We start from the raw sequence: 24,906 nt of genomic DNA, 5'->3' as shown, positions 1-24,906 counted from the left end.
GAAGGGAGGGTTAACAACTCATGAAGAAGAGTAGGTGCATGGTAGGAATGCTGTCTTGAGTCTTGAGTATCGTGTGTGGTCGATGACGGTCACAGCCCTCAGTAAGAGATGAGTAACTCATTGTCTTTGTGGTCATTCGTGCAGCCCTCCCCTACATGGACTCATGACAAGCATCTTGCTGTTGGGAACTCTTCCTCCACCATATGAAGGCAGCCGGGCTTGCTTGCTGAAGAGATGGGGATCTGCCTAGAGCCAGCACCAAGCAACAGACACGTGAGTCGGCTCCAGCTGCGCTGCCTGTTGGCTACAGGTGCAGAAGTGACTTTAGTTGAGATGCAGACTGCCCTGATGCGCCTCCACCAAGGGGTTAATATGGGCCATAAGCAGATAAAGTGGTTATCTAACTCATTTTTATTAAATGAATATAAATAGAGAATAGAGGAGGAAGAAAAGTGAAACAGTATGTGAGGAATAAAGATAGAAGAGAGGAAGGGTCAAAGGTGATCATGGCCATTTTTGTTCTTCAGGGACTTCGAGAATTGTGGACAGGCATGTGCGCAGACCCGTGGTAGATGAGCACTTGGCCTCGTACTGTCCTTGTGGGTTTGTGTAAATGACTGCCACTGTCATTTGCGTTGATTCCAGGAGTTGTTCTATTGTCACTGATGAATTCAAAAACAGTTATCTGGACTCCTCCCCCAGCCACAGCATCCTCACAGCAACTGCCCAGAATCCTCCCCTCCTTCCTGCCCTTCTCACTCAAAGTCAACCGCTTTTCCCACTCCCTTCCTGCCGCCTTCTTTCTTCCTTCCAGGAGTTTCTAAAGTCAGTCACCTTTGTTCCTTCTATTCCAGCATTCTCCAGTTACGCTGCACCAGTCCCATACAAGATTCTCTCCCTCTGCCCCCTTTCTCTCCCCCATCTCTCTCTTAGATGCAGACTCTTCACCCTGGAGTGTAGAGTGACTTGCCCAAGGCCACAGACCCAGTAAGAGGTGGAGTTGCCACCCAGCTCCCAGGAGAGCACAGCCTCTGGGTGGGATGCCCCATTGCAGATTCCAGGCAGCAGGGTCAGAAGAGAGAGCTCAGCCCTCTTTCCACATTAATGGGGGAGCTGGACAGATTCTTTCCATTCCCTTCATGATCTGTAAAATCTGAAACCATTTCCTGTTTTTTGGCTTGAATCTCAGACCATCAGTGCTATCTGAGAGGGAGTACAGAGAACACTGGGGGAGCCCCTGCTCCCTGCCCCCTTCTCCCTGGTAATGAAGTGCTTGATTCAGTAGGTGGCACTGTGGTGCATGCGCTGAGCTTGAGGGATGAGGAAAATGCCCTCTCTCTTCCATTCTAGTGTTTTCCTTCACTAATAAGTTAGACCTTGGGTGGGTCTTTGAACCCCCTGGGTGCTTTCAGCTTCCTTTTGTGTAAAACAGAGATATGCATATCTGCCTTTCCAGCTCTGCAGGATTCTGCTAAGGATCAAATCGTGTAACGCACACGATGATGCTCTGGAGTACACAGAAGCTCTTCATTTTGTATTTCTAGGTATATTTATATTCATTAGGTTTAAAAACTAAAATGAATAAATTCCTCTAAGGGCACAGAAGAAGGACTCTTTGTGTCTTAGCTGACTGTTTATCCTTAAGGATAACCATTTATTTGTTTCAAGGAAAAGACCTGGCTCTCAGTAAAGATGTTCATGCCTTTTCAGGACATGAAATGTGCTTTGGATGTGCTTTGTTTAAATTTCACCCCAGGGAACCCAGCTCAGTAAACACTTTCTATGTGTAGGCCGGCAGCACCCATAATCAAGGCAGTGAGACTTAACCTAACCTTCAGAATGAAAGTATACATAGAACCCTGATTAAATGTGTTATTTCCCTGCTGAGAATCTTGGTTGGGGCTCAGTTCTTACTGTAACGTGTTATGCAAATACTATAGAGAGCATGGGTAAGTCTCCTCTGTAGCAAACCGTGTCTTTGATTACAGCAACACAGGGCTGGGAATCAAAGATTTGGGTTCTAGTCACTGTTTTGCCAGGGACTCACAGTGCGACCCTGAGAGAGTGACTCAATCTTCCAGAGCCTCAAAGTCTTCATCTTGTACGAGGGACATGAAGGGCTTGCCCCCTTTGGCTGCCCCTCCCCCACCACAGAGTCCAGATTTTTGAAAACATCTACTAATCTACATTTATTCCCTGATAATTAATTCATTTCCCCAAGTCTAAAAATCAAAGACATTTGTAACTGGTAGCCAGAGATTCTGACCAGACTTACATAATCAGAGTTAACACACTGAGCTGAGATCATTTCAGCTGGAAGCAGAGGAGTGTGATGTTTAGTTTGTCATGAAGCTTCATGGTGGGTGGGGGTGGGGGTGTTGGGCTTTTTGCAATATTGACAATAACTCACCAAGTCCTGTCACTGCCTGTGCCCAACCCCAAAGGTCTGTATAAAGGGGAATCACCCAAGTGCCCACTCACTCCGGGTTTTCATCCAGCTCTAGGAATCTCAGATGCGTTTATCCTGGGGATTTAGGAAAGCACACCACCTCCGGCGTCCCTGGCCTCAGGACGCTTCCATTCTAGTGAAAGGGGAGACAGACAAAAAACACCCCAAAATAGTAGGTGACCCATAAGGTATCTTAGAAGTTGATAAGTGCTTCAGAAAGAAACAGCAGAGGAAGGGGGTGAGGAGTGGTGGGGCAAGGCTGCAGGTGATGGTCAGGGTAACATCTGAACAAAGGCTCGAAGGAAGTGAGAAAGCAAGGCACGCATGACTAGAAGGGAAACAGCATTTCAAGCTGAGACAACAGTAGATGCAAAGGCCCTGGGGTGGAACATGTCTAGCATGCTCAGAGACCAGCAAGAATGCCAGAGGTGGGAGCAGAGTGAACCTGGCAGGTAGTCAGAGATAAGCTCAGCAAGGTGAGGAGAGCCGCTCTTGTAGGACTATGGGCCAGTGTGAGAGCTTGGCTGTTACTCTGAGTCATGCAGGAGCCATGGAAGTGTAATAGGGAAGAACAAATCTGATTCCATGTTGGGTCTTTTTCTTTTACTTTAACCTTTCAAAAAAACTGTGATATAAATACAAATTTGAGAAATAGAAAGCTGAACAAGATGAATTCGTTTTCTTTACTTCTGAGAGTATTTAATATGCTGACGCTAATGCTTCCAATAGGGTGAGTTTAATGTGCAGAGTTTGCTAAACATCTGGGGCATGGAGCCCTATTCATCCCCTAGAGTAACACCTCTCCTTGAGAAACCTCGATCCAGACCGCAGGAACAGTCTTAGGACTACAACGCGGTAATTATCATTAAAAGCAGGAACATTTTCTATCCAAAATGGATTGTTTGCTGTTCTTGCCTGGAGACAGATGAATAGATGAGATAGTATTACTACTTTTAGACAACAGTTAAGTGGTTCTTTCCATTTAGATTAAATTCAGTCAATGAGTTTCTGAGCTACAACTATGTTGCAGACCCAACTGTCTGGTTTAGATACCATTTGCATCTTCAGGAAGTTCTCAGAATTCCAAGCAGGAGACAAAACACATGGGAACCCTTATTTGCCATAAGTTTTGATAAACGCATTTCCCAATGTATCTACAAAGATGATAGGAGAGGAGAGTTTAGGGAAAGAAAATAGCAGAGAAGATGGAAATAGGGCAGGTCTTAGAGCCAGCAAACTTGGGTTTGCGTTTTACTTTGCCATTGCAGATGTGCGACATCTAGGGAGGTTGTATAGCTACTCCAAGCTCATAATGTGGACTAAATATCACTGCAACTCAGGGTTGCTTGGGAGGGTTAAATGTCATAAATGCATGCCCAAGCTGGCTTGTTGTAGGTGCTTAGTCAGTGGTGGCTTAACCAATTCTGTTGATGGCAATAACAAATGAACACAGCTATGCCAATGACATTCCTGCCTGGAGAATATAATAAGGTTGGTTCCAGAAAACTTATTGAGAGGTATTGATATTTAATTTGCTCCCAAAATAATGGCTGTGAAGATAAATAAGAAGGTCAATTCAGAGGGCAAGGGAAGGAAATCGCACTGGGGCTTTTGGCATGAGTTAATGCCCGGCTAAGTTGTGAAGACTCTTACGCAGAAAGATAAGTTGAAATAGCTGATGCATACTTTGGGGGTCCCACTGATGGTTTTGAAAGGCATAGGCATAGTCAAGTTCTATAAAGATGCACTGGGACGACCCTCTCTTGCTGAGGTGTAGACTGAGCTCTCCACACCTGCTGACCACTCAAGAGCTGGTGATGAGTCTCGCTGCCCTGTGTATGGCCCACTGAGCTTTAAATTTGTCTACAGCCCACATTTGGTGATTCTGGGCCCAGATCCACTCTAGCTGCTTCCCTGTACTTAAGAAAAAGTGTTGTCACATTGTGCTGTCCAGAATTTAAAGTTCATTGGAGACCATTAATTCAAGAGTTCCACATCAATTTGATTCTCATCTCTTGCCATTTAAAAATATTTTTTCTGATCAACTTACAATAAACACACATACACACACACAAGCACGCACATACACATGATTCAGATGTTTTCTGTGCCGAGTGATAATAGTCAAGGTCCCGCCAGCAATGTCAAGGTGGGCTGCTAGACTAACACGTTCTTAAGCAGGTCTCAGATTAAATCTTCTCCCACAGGCTTTGGGAAGTATCCTAAATTCTTATTGCTAGATCAGTGATTAGTACAGCGACAGCTCAACGCCATTTCTTGTTTTGTATTTTATTTCTTTTAATTTTATTTTACTTTAGTACAGAGCTTCATATATTTGTTCAAGTGAAATTGTTTGAGCAAGTATGCTACTATTTATCCATTTGGATTAGGATTTCCCTGATAATTCACAGCTGACACAAAATGTAGAAATTGAATCCTGATGTGCATATGACCGCACCTGTCATCCATAATCCTGATTTAAAATTTTTGTGTTTTTCAAAACGTTCACATTGGGTTGAATTTATGACGTGAAAAATAAAAATTTAACTCCATAGATACCATAATCTGTTTTACATGGTAGGATTCCACATTAAATTTTAGTTGGAAAGAAAGGAAATTTTCTGCTGTAAAAGGAAAGTAGAGAAAACCATTGCCCTAGACCATACTTCTTTTCTGATACGTGTGACTAAAAGTTTCCCACTGTGGAAAAGCAGGGAGGGAGAGGTGATAATGGCCGAGTCTGTGCATAACAGTGCAGACTCCACACGTGAAGGAGGAGGAAGTCAAAGGGTCAGTTACTTCACTGTCGAATACCTGAATGCATGACAATTTGTTCTCTGTGTATTGAAGGAGAGAATTTGATTTCTCCTATTGTTGCTGCCCTAAACCTTATGACTCTGTATTTTACCAGTGACACTAATCAAGAGAAGAGGAAGATGTGCCTAGTTTATTTTAACACACACCCACACACTCACACACATGCACCCACACAACTTCAGATCAAAAGCAGCCTAAATGTGCTTTTATGTGATAGGACCACGGATGCACTGAGAGGACCACACAGGGGCAGGAACAGTTGTCTTGGTTCATGCATGTCTTGGTTCATGCATGATGCACATCAGAAGTAAATAATATTGCAGCAAGCTGTTTCCTCCTGGAAAGTGACATTCACAGGTCTCAGTAGGTGAGGGTTTCTTCCTGGCTTCATGCAGCTTGGATGAATGAAGGCTGGCTTTCCAGTCTCCAGCAATGGTATTTAAGACAAAGCTAACGATGCTTGAGAGATTTTTCAAGCACTGTCACCATTTTAGAGCCAAGTTGGAAAATATCCAAGTTACTCTTCCCATTATACAGATGAAGAAGAGAAGTTGTGCAGACCTCAGTGATGACTGCTTGTCTGCAGTGGCACAGGAGTGGAAAGACAGATAGAAAATCAATTTTCAGGTCTGCACCCATTAGTGATTGCTTTTGAATGAGTTATTAACACCACTGAGCTTTAATTTCTTTATCTGAAACATGGGGTTGAAATACCTGGTGACTGATGATCACCTAGAAAGACAGCAAGTGCAGTGACAATGATTGAACTCTACAGAGAGTCAAGGGCACAGGTGGAATTAGAAAAACACGCACTTCCTTCCCGATATCCTCCCCTTTCTCATATTTCCAGGCTGAAAAATATCACGAGTGCGCAGTGTTGTCTGTGAGGATTAAAGGATATAAATTCCTATGTAAGCTGGCAAGTGGTAGATACTTAATAAATGGTGGTCAATGATGTTCTACTGGTGGAAATATATGAACAAAGCAACCCCAACACTATTTCTTACTATCTGGTACAGGCCTGTGAGGGATACCATGTAATGTGACATCTCATTCCTTCACCAGACAGGAAGCTCCTTGCTGGATGCTAGGTGTGAAGTTCTGGGGCAGAACAGGGTTCAGTGTTAAACCTCCTTCTCAAGACTGGGCAGGAATGTCCAAAGCTTGTGACAAAGGTGGGGTCTGAGCCAGACTTTGAGGGAGAGGAGAGAGTAGGGTGAACAGCAGGAAAGGAGAAGGCACTTCGGGGAAATGATGGATCCCTGGAGATAAAGAGATGACTTTGTGATGGGGCATAGGGAAGATTCTGAAGTGGCCACAGAGAAGGGCAAGTGCCCAGGAGAAGAGGACATGGGGGATGTCCCAGCACATGTGGAGAGCCCTTAGAACCCAGCTGGGGACTTAGGCTTCATTTTATAGGAAGCAGGGGACCCCAAGATGATTCCTGAGCAGAGAATTGTCGTGATGGAAAAGAGTCTGGTAGACAGTAGAGAGAAAGCATTCTGGATGGCTTGGAGAATAGAGACTAAAACCAGAGAGGCTAGCGAGTGAGTAGTTGCATTTCAGGAACACGGTGATGGAGACATGGACCAGAGCACCTGCAGCTACTGTAAGGAGGAACAAGAGACATAGATGCTGTGGGAAGGAAAGCGAGAGTTTCAAACACTGTGCAGTGGAAGGGACGTCCCGTGTAATGAGGTCATGTCTTTTGTTGGTCCAGGAACATGGCACAGAGGAAAGGAAGCTGGAAATGCCATCAGAATTGCAATCGATTTATGCAAATGTGTAATTTCCCCTTTGTCTTCCCAAAAGGGAAGACTTATAATTTGCACAAAGGTGTTATTAATATCTAGAGCTTGGGAAAACAAAAGCGATGTTTAAACTTCAGACTTTTAAGCCTTCCAGTTTGCACTGCTCTCTGCCTTACTAAATTCACCGCACTGGGGACTGATGTTCTGCAAGCCTTTCTCTCCACTCACTTTTCCTCTTGATAAAACATTAAATCAGTGCATTTCCCACCCCATCACTACCCCTCCCTTTTCCTGTCTATAAAGAGTTTTTTCTGGTAACTGAAATTCTGTTTAAATATGATAGAGTTCTCAAGGGAGCAATGGCTGCAGTTATGGTATTTCAAATCGTTAGATTTTGAGACTTTAAGTGGTTAAATAGGTGCCTGTTTATAATTCAAAATGCTTTCATCGTGTGGGCGTGGGGCAGAGGCAGACGGAGGGCAGATTCACTGGGGGGTGAGGAGGGCTTAGCCTGGGCTCTTGCTGGAGGCTGTGCTGGCGGCTCCAGTTAAATCTAAATGCGCATCTAGGAACTTGTGAATGGCAAGTGTGTTTGTTGCTTACTCATCCGAGCCATATTTTGTATTTTTGGCCCCCTTTGCTGGTGCTGTTGGAATGGTTAGTGTGTGAGTACGCGTGTGGGCTATGTATGGGAATTACAGGGGCATGGGAACTACATTTGGGCAAGAATATTCCAGGTCAGTGTTTCTCAAACTTCTTTTTTCACCATAAACCCCCACCTCCCATCCCCTGAGGCCTCTTCGACATTTTTTTCCTAATTTCCCCCTATTACTAAATTTCAGTATCAAAGACATGCAGTATATTAGTTTATGTACTTAGTGTATATCTATACTTTAGCCATAAAAAGAGTAATCATTTCTGCTTTCCCAACCAGTTTTCTCTCCCTAGGAGAGAGATCTTCCCTGTAGAGTGTGTATGTTTCATTGGAGTAGAAACTGTTACGTGTCTCCATCATGTGCTGTATTGATGGTAACTACAAAGAGATGAATAAACTCAGAGGGCCAGTGGGTTGAATAGTGTCCCCAGAAGGATATGCCTCCATTCTCATCCCAGAACCATTGACTGTTACCTTATTACCAAAGGTTGTCTTTTTTTTTTACCAAACACCAATTCTTTAACCAAATTACATTTGCTAGTAAAATTAAACTAAGACTCCAGGGATAAGATCATCCTGGGTGGTCAGTGTTGGCCCTAAATCCAAAGACAACTGTCCTAATAACAGACACAGGGAGGAGAGACACAGACACAAGGGAGAAAGGCCCTGGAAAGATGGAGGCAGAGACTGGAGGGATGTTGCTGCAAGCCAAGGGGTGCTCAGGGCCTCTAGAAGGGATGCGTCAGGCTACTGGGAAACCTTCTCCCCTCCGGGTTTTAGAAGGAGCCCAGTCCTGCTGACACCTGAACTTCAGGCTTCTGGTCTCCAGGACCAAGAGGGAGGACATTTCTGTTGTCTTAAGCTACTCAATTGGTGGTAACTTGTTACAGCGGTCCCAGGACCGTTGTAACAAATTATATAGGGGAGCATGGTCAACTGTCCATCAGAGAGTATGAGGAAATCTATAGAGGACATGGCGTTTGAGCTGGATCTAGACGAGTAGGAGTTAGGCAGGTAAAGAAGAGGAAGAGGATTTAGCAGAAAGAACAGGACATGGAAATAGATGAAAGGCAGTGAGGACGTGGAGGTACTCACTTCCCGCTTCAGTTCTCCCTGACCTACACAGACATTTGAAAGACCTCTGGAGTTTAGTGCTGGACCCTTTTTAGTCTCTGTTTATTGTATCCACTGAAGTGAGCTCATCCTTTTCACAGAATCCTTCTACATGTTGGTGACTCCCAAATGTTTATCTTCAGACCTGACCTGCCCCCTGCAATGGAGACTCATACCCAACTGCCACCTGACATCTGAATGATCTTGGTTACTGATCTCTAGTATAGACCCACTATTACTCTGAAATCTGGGTAGACAGCAGTTTATACATGTGTCCCCGCCCTGAGCGCGCAGCCCCGCCCACAGGCCACGAGAGCCAATCCTTGCGCGCTGCCCGGCCCCGCCCCGGCGCCCTCCTCTGCCGCGCCCCTCCCTCCACCCACCCAATGGTCACTTTGTCAGGTGGGCAGGCGGCAGTTGGTCGAGCGATTGGCGGCTCTGCGGGTCTCCCCCGGGGCTCCGGCCCTGCTCCCACCCGCCAGCGGTGGCGGCTGCAGCGGTGGTGGCGGCGGCAGCAGCGGCGGCGGCGCGGTCCCTCTGCAAGGCGTGGCGTGGGCCGAGTGGCGGCCCCGGAGCTTCGTGTCTGGCATGGCGGCGGCGGGCGCGGGCCCCCAGGCGGTCCGCGGGCTGGTGCTCGAAGTGGGCCGCGCTCCAGCAACCTGCGATCTGGGCGAGGGCTCCCACGGCGTGCTGTGGTGAGTGTCCGCCCCCGCCTGGCCTCGGCGGACGCAGCTGCACCGTGGGCCCAGCTGCACCGTCGGGCCGGCCCCGAGACCCCAACCCCGAGCCCGCCCCATCCCAGCCGGGCTGCCCCGCTGTCCGTGCGCCGCGGGTGTCGGGGGGAGGGGCCGGGCCGCTCGGACTGCGGCGCTGCTCCCGGCTCTTCCCTGGCGGCGCTGGCTGGGCACGGGGAGGGTGCGCGGGGGGTGGGGTGGAGGCCGGGAGCCTGGCACCCAGGGACCCCCCAGAATGGGAACAAGGCTCCCCAGCCTCGTGTGCTGGCTGAAATTTGAAAGGAAATTGGAAATTTGAGACCCAGCAAGGTTACTTAATTTGCCTACAAATACCCAACTAGGAGGTGGTAGAGCATCTCTGGTTCCTAAGTGATACTTAACCAAAGATCAGAGTTGAAAAAATACATGCTTTCAATAGTAGAAAATATCACACTGCAGGGGTGATTCCTTTCCTTTTACTATAGACTTCCCTGTGTTACAGCGAGTTACCTGGAAACGTGCTTCCTGCAGCCTGGGTTCATGAGTTTGTTGGCACCAAGGTATAAAAAGACTGTCATGACTAGCTTGGGCCTGTTGTGGAGATGCAAGAGGGAGGAACCAGAAACTTGGAAGGGGTGAGGGAGGTAGGGTCAAAGCAGCTTCACTTTTCTCAGAAGAGTGTTTACCTGTGTTTATCTTTCTCACTGCTCCTACGTTCTCCATCAGTTTCTTGATTTTCATTCATTTAGTAATGTTATTGAGTGTGTACCTGGCTTGTGTGCTAAGAAATAGGATTGAAGTAGTTTTTACACTTTGGTGTTTACAGCGTAACAGGAAAGTAATCCCACTTACTGAACATGGTGAGGTGCAGAGTGCTCACTTTTCTACCCATAAAAAGTGGAGCAAAGTTTTTGTGGAGTAGTCCGGGAGGGTTTCCTGGAGGAAGTGCTGTTTAAGCTGGGACCTGGAGAATGACGTGGAGCTAGCTGAGGGAAAGGTGGGGAAGGGTGCTAAAGCGTTTGAGGCACAGCTTGTAGAAAATGGGCTGTAGAAATTGGGGAGTTTGTGATTCAGATCCAGGGCTATTTCTGATGATATTGCAGGGAAAGGAAGAGCAGTTAGTTTCAGGTATAGATGTAACCAGGAACTAAAAACTAGACCAAGGCAGCTACTCCCCTTCCTCTTTACATTTACATAATCTTGTTGCAGCCTGCATCTCTGCACAGCTGTTTTTTTTTTTTCTGTGTTCACTTTTGCCATATCCCCATGCACTTGGCAGAAGAGAGCTGACCCTAGCTGCCCAGAGGTGTGTGTCTTCAGAGCACTCTGACTCCTGAGGGAGAGGATCTGATCCAGCTTGGGCCAGTGTCCACCGCTGGTCGTTTCAGCAGGACAGGGGCTTTGGCTTTTAGGGCTCTTCTGCCTTCCTGTCTCTGGTGGTGTGGAGGTGGCAGCCAAGCTGGGCAGCATTCTTTAATCTCTGTAATACTGGATACATGTATAACATGTGAGTCCTGCAGCCTAACAGTAAACACCCAGGAACCCACCACCCACTGACTGACTTCAGAACGGGTTACCTGGGGCCCATGTTCTGATCCGTGGCTGGGCAGCTGTACAATAGAGCGGGTGAGAGTCTGGGCTCTGGACACCTGTCTGTGACCTGAGCTTGTTTTTCTGTCCTGTGGAGAGGGGGTAGCGATACCCACCTCAGGGCTGGGAGGATTGGATGAAACACATAGGTGAGCGCTGAGCCCTAGGCCTCAGGTTAGTGCTCTGGTCATCACTCCCTGGAAGTGAGTGGGCCTGGTGGGGCCAGGGCCTGTCACCTCAGTCTCTTGGACATCGTCCTGGAGTGCAGAGTCTGCGGAAGTGTGACTGTCAGGTTGGGGTCCCACAGTGGTGTGGGCTAGGGCAGCCCCCTCTCCTGGTGAGACTTGTCAGTTAAAGCATCTTCTCTGCCATGCCCTGGTCCTGTTCCTGGCCTCCCTGAGGGATGCTGCAGGTCCTGTTGGAGACAGACTAACAAGGAAATAGGTTACTGTGTCACTCTGTGAAAACACTGATATAAGATCATTCTGGACAGAGCCGCTGACTCCACCTGGGCTTCCCAGTTACTAATTAATTCAGCAAGTGGTGTGTGTCTGCACTGGCACACAGACTAGCTGTTTCAGCTACTTCAGTGAACAAAGCACCAGGTCCCGAGGCAGCTCTTGGTCGGTGGATGGCTGGCTTGGAGAGAGGATTAAAAAGGCTTGTTCAGGCCTTGGCTTTAGGTTCCTTCTAAAGAGTTTCCTTTCATTTCTGTTTTTTATTGCACTTACCACAGACACAGGTCTAAGATACTCTTTTTTTCCCCCCAGAGTTTATTGATAAATCATTCAATTTTAAGTGACCCTCCCCATTTTTGTGCATCTGGAAAACTGAAAAAGGTGGCTTATGCACAAACCTGTTTTTAAAGTGGGTTATTCTTCTTATCATAATTAAATGAAGGTAAACCACCTCTGAGCAGTTCCTGCAGTTAGCAGATACTTTTCTTTTGTCTTATATATGCCCCCTAGAATAATTTTAGAGACTTTGAAGCCATAACATGATTGTCCCCCCTACTTAAGAATTATATAATCTGTTGTAAGACATAAAACTATGGTTGAGAAATGAAAAATGGGTGGCACATCCTAACCCAGAAAGTGAAGTTTCTTTTTTGGCCAGTCAGAGTCTTCTACACATATTCAAACTTTGTCGCTGTAGTTTGCATTTTGTGCTGGCACTGATGGATTTGTGGTTTCCAAGCCCAGGCACTCCCAGAGCCTCCTGCCCGGGTGCTGGGGGGGCGCTGGTGGTGGCATCCAGTGCAGACTCTGAGTTCCCTTTGAGGTGGTCTGGAGTCACCGGGCACAGGGTGAGAGTGTGAGACTGCCACTGCTGCTGACTGTCCAGGTCCCACATCTGCAGTTTGGACTTTATTACTTCAGGTTAACGAGCTCCCTTCAGATGCTTATCCCTGTCTTTATACCATACTGGTCTTCTTTTAAATTGACCAAACAGCAAGCAGAAGGAGGCTGTCCCTTGTTCTCTGCTTTTTATTTTAAAACAGCTGTATCAACATAGTATAAAATTCATAAAATTTAAATGTTCAGTTCACTGCATATTTACAGTTGTGCAATCCTCACCAAAGCCATTTTAGAACATTTTCATCATTCCAAAAAGCTTTTTATCTGGTGTTTTCTTCACCTATAATATTTTGAGATTCATCCATGTTATTGCCAGGACAAGTGGTTCTGTAGCTTTTTGTCATCAAACAGTAATTAACTGGATGGCTTCAGTAGATTATGAACATTTGGAATGTGTCCAGTTTTTGTTGTGAATAATTGCAATGAACATTCATCTCTAAGTTCTTATGTGGACATACATTTTCACTTCTTTTGGGTACACAGGGTTAGAGTTGCTGTGAGCAAGTGATGTGTGTGTGTTTTGGGGGGAAGGGATGGTAAATGATTTTATTTTAAAGCATAAGAAGACTGCAGGTTAACTTACCAAACATGAATACCGTGTGCACTGGCCAGTGTGCGGGCACTGGAGCTGGGTGGAGACCAGACCTAGTCCCAGCGCTTGCAGGATTTACTCTCAGAGGGGGAGGCGGACTATCCTGCACACATGATGCTTCAGCCACTGCTAGGTGCTGTGAAGAAAACCAGAATGTGATTAAAAGAGTAGAGAGTGGAAAGGGGAGGCCATGGTTTTTTTTTCTGTAATAAATTAAGATGTTTTAAATGCTGTGTATTTAACAATTTTTTTCAGCAATCTTAAATGTATAGAAATAGTGTAAAGAGAGTATAAAGGTTTCTCTCTGTGTCATGAGAGTGAGTTCCTGGTACAGTGCTCCGTCTCCCCAGCACACCACACACGGCACTCCTGTGGGACCGTAACACAGCCGTGCGCGTCGGGCAGGGAGCGCCAGCCGGGACTGCTTCCTGCCCTTTGGCCTCTGCTTGGCGGGCGCATGTTGCACGTAGCCCCTGTCTCCTTGGTCCCCTTCAGGCCAGAGCAGTTCCTCACACTTCCTTTGGCTTTAGTGCCTTGATACTTTGTCAGATTTATATGTTTTTAATTTTTAAAGAAACCACCAAACCATTTTCCAGAGTACCATTTTACCTTCTGTCAGCAAGTGTCAGGTGTTTCAGTTCTTCACCTTCCCAACACCTCCTTTTGATTCTGTCCCATCTGGAGAGGGTGTGAGTGGTACTGCATGTGGTCTCGCTCTGCCTCTCCCTCATGACTATGACAGTAGTGTCTCTTTATGTGCTTACTGACCAGTTGTGTATCTGGTTTGGTGACATGTCCACTCATGTCTTTCACCCGTTTAAAAATCCTCATCTCTAATTTGACTACAGAGATGCAACCAATGAGGGAACTGTTAATAACTGGCAAACTGATTCATGTTAAAAGCCCAAAATTAAACCCTTGAGAAAAATGACTATTTTCTATGCTGTACAGATAAAGGTGGGACTTCCTAATACTGCTGTAGCAGAGGACTAGTTTACCTCGATGGATTAGATAATTTACACGTATTTGACCGAAGAGATTTTAAGCCAGTGGCTGGAATGAATGCTCCTGCTGCCGTGTTGTCATTGGGAACAAATGTATAGTGAGAGAATGTGGTGTTTCAGAGAGAGGGAAGTTCTTAAATAGAACTGATGAAAAGTAATTCTGGAAGAAAACAAAGCTTAGTGCAGTCTTATTTATAGAACAAGTAGTGTTAACTGAACAGCTAAAGAAAATAAAAATATATTTTTCCAGTTAATATCTAAATTGCCACTGATCACAGGTCAGGCTTGCAAAATAGAGAATAAAACCTGCAGGATTCACCTGGGTCACAAGGATTTATCCTGAGTCAGTGACTGAGGTCAGGGGGCTGCTGTTACTGTTTCAGTAGATATGGGAGAGTGTTGAGTTTGGGGCTTGTTTGAAATTTCCTTCCCTTTTCAGTCTGTCAGTGCTAAAGCCATCCTGAAGCTTGTATGTCCCTCATTGCATCATCTTTCCTCTGTTCCGTGGTCGAAGAAGATGCTTTTTTTCTTTTTAAAGGATCAATATACTGCTTTTCCGGGTGTTAGTTTTTACAGTAGGACCATATAGGCCTATAAAAATACCTGATGTTATGTTTCAGACCAGTGGCACACCGTTTGATAGTAGTGCTAGGTAATGTTTTCCAGCTGTTTCCAGGAATGTCCACCTCTTATTGAGCCATTCCACCTGTTTTGTATTTTGCTAATGTTTTCAAGCATCCTTTCAGGACAGCTCTGATCCCGTAATATTCAAATGATGATAAAGGTGATACTCCTTAGGGGTGTTGTCAATTCTTTCTTTACTCCAAAGTGAGCTGGAAAAAAAAGACGTCTGTGAGTCTCTGTCCGCTCTGATGTACCTGCTAGAAAGAGCCATTTATTTCTTGCTACTAGGAAAGTCTAAGACAGAAATTAATCAGGAGAGTGCAGCCAGGCGGGCAGAGCAGGAGCCATGGCGGCCGCGGGAACCTGGTGAGCATGTAGCAGCCATGGCAGGGCGTGGCTCCCGGGGCGGGCCGGGCCTTAGGGGCCTCTCACAGTGACATGGAAGAGGAGGGCTAGAAGGGCAAGAAGAGGGAGGGCTAACATCTGACTATTTTTCAAGATCGGAAGTGAACAGAAGGGAATGCACAGTAACTGTTGGCAGAAGGGGAGGAACCAGAATTCCCCCAAGGAATACCTCCTCAGACTTTCCAATGGGCCGGGAATTGAGTCACCATTTAAATGAGTATTCCTAAAAGGTGAAAAGAGTAGAGACGAGAAAGCCCATGAGAAGATGACAGAGAAGTGCCCTCTGCACACTGTGGTGCTGTCCCTGCCTGAGCACGTGGAGCCCAGCAGACTGCTGAGCGACTGTACTGAGGAGGTGAAGTACTTAGGGCAGTTAATGTCTGTAGCACGATAGCTGAATCCCTCCGGTAGGACCGAAATCCTGCGTTTCATAGACAGTGCAGAGAGAGCCCACTAGCTCCAGACACTTGACCCAGGAGCATGATGCTGTGATTAGCCTGTCTGCCTACAATGTCAGGCTGGCCTGGAGGGATGGGGAGGACACCATCCTCAGGGTCCCCATCCATGACATCACTGCCATGTCCTGTGTGCAGGATGTCTCACACCTGGTGATCCTGAAGACAGCCCAGGACCCCGGCATCTCCCCCAGCCAGAGTGTGTGTGCAGAAAGTTCCAGAGGCCTTGCCACAGACTCCGTCGGAGAGCAGAGTGGGGCCCATGGAGGCGTGCTGCCTGGTGTCCTGGCCGCAGAGAGCAAGGTCGCTGCGGAAGAACTGTGCTCCCTGCTTTACAAATCTTCCAGACTGTGTACCCAGAGTCCACCATCGACTCCCTGGACAGAGCCGTATTTGATGGGGCCTCGACCCCCACCCGCCACCTGTCTCTTCACAGTGATGACTCTCTCACAAAGGTGGACATGAAGGAGCCCTATGACACAGAAGCCAGCACTTTCTCCTTCCAAGTGTGTGCACATGGAGGGCGTCTCGCCCTTGTCCTTCTGCATACAGATGGCACTGCATGCCAGGATGGTCTGCGGGAGCGAGCTGAGCACCACGGCCACTGAGCTGCTGCAGGACTACACGCTCACGCTGCGTGCCAAGCTGTCATCGCAGGAGACCAAGCAGTTTGCCTCCCTGCTGCACGAGCACCGCACCAGGGCCTCGGTGCACGAGTTCTCCGTCAACCTGCAGCAGCTCCACGGGGACGGCCACCAGTTCCTGCTGCTCAGTCTGCGGCCCTTCATCCCTGAGGACAGCCAGCACTTCGAGAACTTCCCGGAGACCACTATCAGTTCCTCGCTTATCTTCTCAGGATTTCTGCTGCCATTCATAGAATTGGTAAATTCTTTTTTTCTAGGGAAAAAAAGGCAGCAAATGTTAGGCTCCTGGATTATAGCTAAAAATGTCCTTCTTTATTAGTTCTCTGATGCTTTACAACAGACTGAAAGTTTTTGCATCATTTTTATAGTAGTTCTCAGTGTGTTTATTGTTTAAAATTACCTGCTTCACCATTCCTAGAAGTTGAACTCATGGCTTCCGTGTTCACTTTTGAAAATGATATCTTTGGATGAATAACTGCATTAAAATTTTGTTACAAACCCAAGTCTTCAGTCTTTTCCTTTTTTCATGGTCTGTGGTTTGTAGTGAAGGCCTGGAAATTATTTGACCAATTCCCCAAGTTGAGTGAAATGCACAGCCAGTGTTTAAAACCCCTAGCATAACAATTCTTTTGCCAAATTATCTTCAGTGTCACCTTGGTCATACAAATTTCCACACGATTGTAATTTTGTTACTTATCTTTTATTCTCTTCTGTTACCCCACCCCTCTCTCTGCTACATTATTACCTCTCTCCCCTATCGTAGGATAAATACTTAAGTTTCTCTGTAGTTGTCAGTGTCATTGCTGGAGAGAGTCATTTAAATAAAATATAAATTATTTAATTAAATGTTGAAGACAAGTAGCTCTGTGAATAGGCAGCCAGAATCCATTCCACTTTGTTCTGCTTTTTTCTGGTCTACTCATGAATTCCTTCCTCTGCCCAAGGAAATAGAGAAATTCCCATGAAAGTGTCCCTGACATAACAGAAGAAAAACTGGAAAATTCACATATACGTCGACAGTAACAACACAACCAACCAATGGACTGAAAAAAAAATCAAGAGAAATTGGAAAATACCTTAAAACAAATGAAAACAAAAAACATAAACATGCTGTACCCAAACTTATGTGATGCAATGAAGTATATGCTCAGAGAAATGTATAGTTTTAAATGCCCATATTAAAAATAAATATCTCAAATCAATTAATCAAGAAGAATAAACTAAACACAAAATGTGTAGAAGGAAGGAAATAGTCAAGGTTATAGTGGAGATAGAGAATAGAAAAACAAGAGAGAAAATAAATGGACCAAAATCATTTAAAAGGGCGACAAAATTGACAAAACCTTAGCTAGAGTGATCAGAAAAAAAAAAAAAAAGCCTTAAATTACTAAAATCAGAAATGAAAGTAAGGAAATTACTACAGACCTTAGTTCCAAAGATAGCACAGAATTGTACTCTTAAAAATAGTTAAAATGTTGAATTTTATGTTATGTAATTTTACCTCAATAGAAAAGCCTGTATTTGTGTGGATTCATGAACTGTCTGGTTCCATTGATCTGTATGTGTTTCCTTTCATCAGTACCATATTATCTTGAGTGTCATAACTGTCACTTTATAGTAAGTCTTAAAATAGAATTTTCTTCTTTTCAAAAATATTTTTGCTATTCTAGTTATTATCACTTTCTGTATAGAGTTTAAAATTAATGTGTCAATATACACAATAGGTAATACTGGGGTTTTTATTGAAATTGGGTTAAATCTATAGATTTTTTTGTTTTAAAGAATTGACATTTTAACTCTGTTGAGTCTTTCAATCCATGAGCATGATCTATTTTTCTGTTTATTTAGACTTTCAGACATCCTTTGTTTTCTTTCATTAGCTTTTTTTATTTTTAAGTGTACAGCACCTGCATATATTTCTTAGATTTATATCAAAGTATTTCCTTTTTTAAAAAAAGAAGCTATTTAAATCATATTTAAAAAAAGAGATGGCTTATTTTTCATTAATCTATACAATTTAATTTTTGTACGTTGACATTTTATTGTGCAACTTTGCTAAATTCACTTACTAATTCCAACTTTTTATAGATTCTGGAGGTTTCTACTTTCATGATCATGTCATCCTTTCCAATTTCTATGCTTTTTTCCCCCTTGCTTTATTGTACTGACTAGTCAATGTAAGATGTTGAATAGGAGTGGTAAAAGTTTTATATCCTTGCTTTGTTCTTGATTCTGAGATAAAACATTAAATCTTTTACTACTATGTATGATGTTAGCTGTAGATTTTTTCTGTAGATGCCCTTCATCAGATTAAGGAAGTCCCCTTGTATTCCTAATTGGCTAGAGTTTTTAATGATTGATATATTTTGAAAGTTTCAGGTTTCTTTTCTGCATCTGCTGATATAATCATATGGTTTTGATTTTTTCTTAGTCCAGGGATCAGCATACTGTGACCCACAGACCGAATCCTGCCCACTGGCTGTTTGTGTAGAGGCAGCAAGCTAAAACACATTTTTTACACTTTTTAATGGATTGTAAAAAGAAGAATAATATTCTGTTAAAAGTGTATGTCACCCACAAAGCTTAAAATACTTGCTGTTTGGTCCTTTACTGAAAAAAATTGCTGCATCATCCTTTAGTCAGTTAATATAATGGGTTACATCAGTGATGTCTCTAGGTTTGCATCATGAGAAACCGCCCCCCCACCACTTCTTTGTGATGTAGTGTAATATTCCTTTTATAAATTTCTGGATTTAATTTGCTATAATTTTACTAGAAAATTGTATGTCTATTGTCATAAGTTATTGATTTGTAATTTTCTTACAAGGTCTTTTAAGGCTAATACTAGCCTCAAAAATGAGTAGGGGATTGTCCCTTTTTTCTATTTTTTATTTAAAAATATTTTCTTAAGAGGCTGTGTTTATTTTATGTTTATGTTCATAGCAAAATTGAGCAGAAAATACAGAAGTTACCCCTTGCTTCCAGACATACACGACCTCCCCCACTACCAGCGCTTGTACCAGAGTACATTTGTATTGGATATTCAATCTACTGGATAATCAATCTAAATTGATACATCATTGATACACTACACCAAAAGTCCATTAGGGTTCACTCTGTGGGTTTTGACAAATGTATAGTGACATGTATCACTATTATACTACCATATGGAATAGTTACACGGCCCTAAAAATCCTCTGTGCTCCACAGAGTTATTTCTTCCTCCCTCTTTCTGAACCCCTGGAAATCACTGATCTTTTTACTGTCTGCATAACTGTACCTGATCTAGAATTTCATATATTGGAATCATACAGTATGCAGCCATTTCAGATTGTCTTCTTCCATTTAGTAACAGGCATTTAAGTTTCTTCCATGTCTTTCCATGGCTTGAGAGCTCATTTCCTTTTAGTGCTGAATAATGTTACATTGCCTGGAATGTACCATGGTTTACTTATTAATTCACCAAATGAAGGACAAGTTGGTTGCTTCCAAGTTTTTGAAATTGTGAATAAAGCTGTTATAAACTTCCATGTGCAGGTTTTTGTATCCATGTGCAGGTACACAGGCTTTTAATTCCTTTGGGTAAATACTGAGGGGTACAATTGCTGGATCGTGTGGTAGGAGTATGTTTAGTTTTGTAAGAAACTGTCCAGCTGTCTCCCAAAGTGACTGTTCCATGTTTGCATTCCCACCAGCAAAAGATGAAAGCTCTTGTTGCTCCACATCCTTGTCAGCATTTGGTGTTCTCAGTGTTACAGATGTTTGGTCATTCTGATAGGTATGTTGTGGTATCTTACTGTTGTTTTAGTTTACAACTTTCTAACGGTATATAATGTTAAGCATTTTTTCATATGCTAATTTCTCATGTTTATTCTCTTCAGTGAGGTATCTGTTCAGGTCTTTTGCCCATTTTTAAATCAGGTTGTTACTTAATTTTAAGAGTTCTTTGTATGTTGTGAATAACAGTCCTTTATTGAATAAATCTTTTGCAAATATTTTCTCCCAGTTTGTGGCTTGCTTTCTCATTCTCTTGCCAGTGTCTTTCACAGAGAAGAACTTTGTTGTTGTTGTTGTTATGAGTGCACCTTATCAATTCTTTCATGGACCGTGCCTTTGGTGTTATATCTAAAAAGTCATCACCATACCGAGCACCATCTAGAATTTTTTCTATGTTAACCTCCTAGGAATTTTATAATTTTGCATTTTACATTAAGGTCTATCATCCATTTTAAGTTACTTTTTTTTTTTTTAAAGGTATAAGGTCTGTCTCTAGACTCTTAGGTTTTTTAATATGTGGATGTCTGGTTGTTCCACTGCCAATTTTTGAAGAGATTATCTTTTCTCCATTTTCATACGTTTGTGATTCATCAAGATCAGTTCACTGTAGCTATTCTTTATCAAGTTGAGGGAGTTCCCCTCTATTCCTAACTTGCTGAGAGTTTTTTTTATCAAGAATGAATGTTGAACTTTGTCAAAGATTTTTTTCTGTATGCATTGATATAATCATGTGGTTTTTTCTTCTTTAGCTGCTGATGTAATGGATTGCATTAATGGATATCCAAATGTTAACCAACCTTGCATAACTGGGATTAATCTCATAGTCTTGGTGTATAATTCTTTTCATATATTGTTGGTTTTGCTAGTATTTTGTTGATGATTGTTACATTTGTGTTCATGAGAGATAGTGGTCCGTAGTTTTCTTGTAAAGACTATCTGGTTTTGGTAATGCTGGCCTTGTAGAATGAATTAGGTTTCCCTTCAGTATATTCTGTGTTTTCATACAAATTTCAGAATGATTTGTTGCAATTTTGTGAAAAGTGCCATTGGTATTTTGATAGGTGTTGCATTGAGTCTGCAGATTTCCTTTGATTGTACGGTCATTTCAACAATATTAATTTTTCCAATATATGAACACAGTATACTTTCCCACACAAAAGACCTAAATAGCCAAACAGTCTTGATAAAGAAGAACAAAGCTGGAGGTATCATGCTCCCTGACTTAAAGCTATGGTACAAAGCTACACTCATCAAAACAGTATGGTAAAGGCTAACCTTTTCAACAAACGGTGCTGGGTCAGTTGAATATCTATATGAAAGAAATAATGTGACTTGACCCTTAACTTATACCATACGTGAAAACCGACTCCATATGGATTGCATACCTAAATGTGAAGAAAAAACAATTTGACTTCTAGGCTAAAACATGAGAACCACTTCATGATACACACCTGATAGTTGAAATCTAAAAGATGGAAAAAGCAAGTTTTGGCATGAATGTGGAGCAGTAGCAAATCTCATACACTCTTGATGGGAGCATAAATTGGTCCAACCACTTTGGAACGTTGTTTGGCGGAGTGTACTTAAGCCAAACCCGTGCATAACCTATGACCCAGCAATTCTACTCCTAGGTCTATATCTATCACCAATATGCGCATATGTTTATTGAAAGACATGTACTAGAATATTCATAGCATTAATTATAATAGTCCCAAGCTGGAAACTGTAAATATCTGTCAACAGTGGTGTGGGTAAACAAATTGAGACACACTAAACTACTATGCAGTAATGAGAATCAGATACCTATAACTGCATGTGATATAGATGAATCTGACAAAGGCAACATGAAGGAAAATAAAACTACAGTTGATCCTTAAACAACACAGGGGTTAACCTGTGTGTAACTTACAGTCGGCCCTCTGTATCCATGGTTACTCTGCTTGTGTAGATTCAACCAGCCACAGACTATGTAGTCCTGTACTGTTTACTGTTGAAATATATCCACATATTAGTGGACCCACAGTCCAAGCCAGTGCATTCTAGGGTCAGCTGTGTGTAGTATACCACATAACACACTATCTGATTTCATGCCTGTGAAGTACAAAACAAAGCAACACTAATCTGTGCTCTCAGATGTCAGGACGGTGGCTACCCTGAGAGGTTCAGGCTAGAGGGAAGTTCAGAGGGCTTTGGGGGTCCCAGTATTGTTCTCTTTCTTGATTAGAATGCTGACTTCATGAGTCTGACCAAATTGTGATATTTTGGGGGGCTTTAGACATGCAATATTGCATTTTCTGTATGTACAGTATTTTTCAGTAGAATGTTTAAAAATGTTTCCACTGCACAGATGTGTCATAATTTATTCAAACTTTTCTGTATTTATTAGTCGTTCAATTGGTTTCAGCTTTTTACTTCTACAAATATTGTGAAGTAAAGATCTCCATACATATTTGATTCATGGTGGTCCCCTTTAAGAATAAATCATTCATATGTTAAGGGGCTGAAGTCTTCATGCTAAAATACATTGTGATATTTCTTCCCCCCAAAACGGGAAACTCAGATTTTCATTTTCACTAGCAATGTTTGTATTTTTCCTCTTACAGTCTCATGAGAATGTCTTATCTTTTTCATTGTGTTTCATTTCCTCATTTATAATAGACTAATCATTTTGCTTTCATAGATGTTGCAGGTACTTTCCCTAATATAGCTGCTCTACACTGAATTTGTTTACAGTAGACTTTCCATAAAACTTATGGTGATTTTAAGTACACAGATACTTTCATTCCATTCTTTGAAGAGATGGAGGTAAATTCCTCTTTCTTTCAGCATGGACTGGGCTTTAATGACTTCCTTTTAATGAATAGTATGTGATAAAGTGACAGCCCTATGAAGAGGCTTACATGGAGAGGAGCTGAGGCCTCCAGCCAACAGACGTGTGTAAATTTTCATAGAAGTGGATCTTTCAGACCTAGTCAAGCCTTCTATGACCACAGCCCTGGCTGATGACTTGACACCAAAGCAAAGCCACCCACTTAAGACACTCCCTAAAGTCTTGCCTTCAGAAATGTGTGAGATAATAAGTATTTGCTCATTTAAACTGTTAAATTTTGTGATCAGTTTCTATACAACAGATAAGTAATACACAATTTTTAAACTTACAGTGTATGTGCAAAGAAGTAAGTGAAACATAGATATACAATTTAGCAAAGTATTATAACGCAAACACGAATGCAATGGTATGAAATAGAAAATTGCAGGTCCCCAGAAAGAATATGCATGTTCTTTCAAGTTCAAAACATCTTACTCCAGTTTGTATGCAATCATACTCTTGAATTTCATGGTAATCATTTATTTGCTTTGCCTTATGGTCATATCTCCCATGTTTACACCTCTGAACAATACAATTTAGTTTTGCTTATTTTTGAATTGCATATTAATAGGACCTATGGAATCATAGATTCACTTTGTTATACCTTACTTCTTCTGTTCCACCTTCTGTAAGAGTCATCAGTGTTGCCTGTAGCTCTAGCTTGTTTGTCTGCATTACTGTCGAGTATTTCTGTTGTTTGATTCTACCGCAGCATATTTTTCCGTTTTACCTGTTAAATACTTTCTAATTTGGGATGACTCTGCTTGCTTTTACAGTCCTGTTCATATTGTAATGGTTCATATGTGCAAGAGCTTCTCAGTGATATATATTCCTAGGAATGGTGATATCTTTTTAAGATCTTGATTTCATTTTCCTCAAATCTATATCCGCAAGTGGGATTGCTGCATCATCTAGTAATTGTATCTTTAATTTTTTTAAGGAAACTCCATACTGTTTTCCATAGTGAACCTGGACTCCTGTGGCTTTTTGGTAACCATCATGGGGATGGAATCACATCTTTCACTGGAAACACTGGGGTGACACAGAGGTTTGGTAAACTTTTAAAATGAATGTTAATGCTCTTTTTCTTTTCTTTTTTTTTTTTTCTGTTGGGGGTGGGGGGTAATTAGGTTTTATTTATTTTTTAGTGGAGGTACTGGGGATTGAACCCAGGACCTCGTGTGCACACTAAGCATACACTGTAGCCCTGAGCTATACCCTCCCCCCAAAGATCTAAATTGCTTTTAATATCCTTACTGGAGTGGTCTGTCTCTGGTCTTGGAGAAAGGTGTTCATTACCTTCTAGGATGACACAGACAAATGAACAAACTATGCTCTGAGGCCAAGATACCTTGTGGAGGGATGAGACATGTACCTGATGATCACATTTTTTCGTTTATTCACTACTTCAACAGGTATTTGTGGGGTGCCTACTAAAGGGATACTGTGTTCTAGAGTTCCCGGGACCCATCAGTAAACCTGGGCTTCAGTGTGTGCTCGGTTGTTAGGGTCACGTGTGGTGTGCTTTCTGTGCATTTCAGAACCTTTGAATACTGTGAGGAACCTCGGTGTATGAGCCTTCCACCAGCACTTTGAATGTTCGCTGGGAGCACACAGAGCAAAATCCTCATCAGTACAAGCTCTTCTATGTACCCACAGCAGGTGGTCTGGAGGAACTGGTCACTATTTCCCGTAGGGAAAAGTGTGTTAGTTTCAGCTGTAGATTGCAAAGTGGAGATCAAGAGTTAACTAGTGTACCGTATCGCTGAAGGAGTTCATGTTCCTTCTGTAGAACTTGACGGAGGGTAGTCGGTTGGGGCCTCAGTGCCTGGGTGATTGGGGCTTTGGGGGGACTGGGGCTGGGGGATCAAATCAGTTCCAGGGGCTTTTCAAGAAGGAGCTGGGCGTGTGCAGAGAGGCCTTCAGTCAACTCTTAGAACAGTTTGTATGGGGGCACATCCTTAGGTCCCAATAGTACAAAACCTGCTTCTTGATTTGGTCTTCAGTTAGTATTTTGAGTGTTTGGTTGTTCAAAGTATTATTTCTTATACAAGGATTTTCAAATCAAGTACTTTACATTTTATTAAAAT

At 43.0% G+C, this 24,906-nt stretch overlaps 1 protein-coding gene, 1 long non-coding RNA gene and 1 pseudogene across 5 annotated transcripts in view; all 3 read left to right on the top strand.

The window, feature by feature from the left end:
• The window catches only part of LOC116660808 (adhesion G protein-coupled receptor B1-like), a 57,859-nt gene that overhangs the window by 25,984 nt on the left and 6,969 nt on the right, over positions 1-24,906 (top strand). The gene's annotated exons all lie outside the window — the stretch shown is intronic.
• LOC116660811 lies at positions 148-24,906 on the top strand. Its single transcript, XR_004316455.1, has 3 exons — positions 148-273; positions 23,757-24,231; positions 24,358-24,906. It is a non-coding gene; the product is annotated as an uncharacterized LOC116660811 (long non-coding RNA).
• On the top strand, positions 9,494-17,225 carry LOC116660806 (annotated as a pseudogene).

This window comes from Camelus ferus, chromosome 31 (genome assembly GCF_009834535.1).
Source record: "Camelus ferus isolate YT-003-E chromosome 31, BCGSAC_Cfer_1.0, whole genome shotgun sequence".
Taxonomy (NCBI): domain Eukaryota; kingdom Metazoa; phylum Chordata; class Mammalia; order Artiodactyla; family Camelidae; genus Camelus; species Camelus ferus.
The sequence above is the reverse complement of the archived record's forward strand: the minus strand, read 5'-3'. Positions and strand labels throughout refer to the sequence as shown.